This window comes from Nicotiana attenuata, chromosome 5 (assembly GCF_001879085.1).
Source record: "Nicotiana attenuata strain UT chromosome 5, NIATTr2, whole genome shotgun sequence".
NCBI lineage: Eukaryota > Viridiplantae > Streptophyta > Magnoliopsida > Solanales > Solanaceae > Nicotiana > Nicotiana attenuata.
This window is the reverse complement of record NC_031993.1, coordinates 878,689-880,406: the sequence shown is the minus strand read 5'-3', so window position 1 is coordinate 880,406 and position 1,718 is coordinate 878,689.

Genomic DNA, 1,718 nt, shown 5'->3' with positions numbered 1-1,718 from the left:
TTTGGTTTGGAGACAAGTTATAATGAGATTAGTTATGTTAATTATACTGGAATTAGTTGTGCTAGGATTGATTATCCTGGTATTACTATTTATTAACTGTTTGGCATATTGTATTAATTCTGAGATTGTTAATTTTAGTGCTTTATCTTGGGATAACTTATTCTAGGATTACTATTCCACCATATGTCAGGTATAAGTTGTTTCAGTACTATTTTTAATCCTGAGATAACTTATCTCAAAATTATTAAACAAACAAAAGATAAAGCGTTACTAAATTTTTATCTCAAAATTATTTTTGCGTATCCAACATATGGCGACCGGATGGTTCGGGCACATTCAGAGGAGGAGCACTGATGCACCAATGAGAAGGTGTGAGCGACTGGCTGTGGTGGGCACGAGGAAAGGTAGAGGGAGACCTAAGAAGTATTGGGGAGAGGTGATCAGGCAGGACATGACGCGACTTAGAATTACTGAGGACATGGCCCTTGACAGGGAATTATGGAGGTCGAGCATTAAGGTTGTAGGTTAGGGGAAGTTGTGGATATTTCTAGAGCGCATTAGAGTGAGACTAGCCAGTTAGGAGTTAGTCTTAGGATGCTACTGATCAGCTACTGATGCAGGGCTTTATCTGTTGGATATTAGTATACCTTCCATCATTTTCTTTTTCTTTTTTGTATTTCCTATATTTCTTATATTGCTGTTATTTTGTTATGTTATGTTATGTTATGTTATGTTATGTTATTTTATTATGAGTCTATTGATAGTACTAATATATCGTCTCTTGTTGCTTTCTTGAGCCGAGGGTCTCCTGGAAACAGCCTCCCTGCCCCTCGGGGTAGGGGTAAGGTCTGCGTACATATTATCCTCCCCAGACCCCACTTGTGGGATTATACTGGGTTGTTGTTGTTGTTGTTATTGCTAACATATGGCGACCCCTCAGTGTTTTAGTTTACTTGCAAGTACACCAGCTAACTAAAACACTAGTTTGATTAAGAAAGGAATGTATAGAAAATTATTTTTTTGAAGGATGGCCCGGGCGTAGGAGGAATGATAGATTAGGTAACAATTCTGAATATGAATTAACTTTAAACCTTTTATTTAAAACAAAGCCAAAGAAAAAGATTTTAGTTAAATATCAAAATATAACTCTGCTGATGTGAATTTCATAAACTATCGCTTTTAAAGTCAGACAATAAAAGATGTAAACTAACTAGCACGTCAAAATAATGTAACTATGATAATTTTCCAAATATTAAATTCTGTGAGATGTGTCCACCTAACAGTTTGTGGACTTGAATAGTGGTATAGTAACAAGCATTCATATAGATTAATTTTGAATTTTGAAATGAAGATATAATTAATTAATTTGTTTGCTTTATTTAAATAAATGTCGCTTATTTTAGATCACAATCAAAGTAAATCATGTCTAAACGGACCTTAGGAGACATACGATAAAATAAGCAATATAGGAATTTGCGATATTGAACCTAGTATTAATTTACTCTAAGTGCATTTACTATTCCTACAGACCAAGATTTACAGTAAAAAATACTCTTCACTCATTACTTATTTTAATTTCATGTGCTGAGTTTGAAAAAAAAAGTTACCTTTGTTGTGAATACTTTATAAGCATGAGAAGGTGCTAAAATGACTATCATATTAAATACTCCCTCCGTTTCTACTTTCCTTTTTAGTCTGTTCCAAAATAAATGACATAT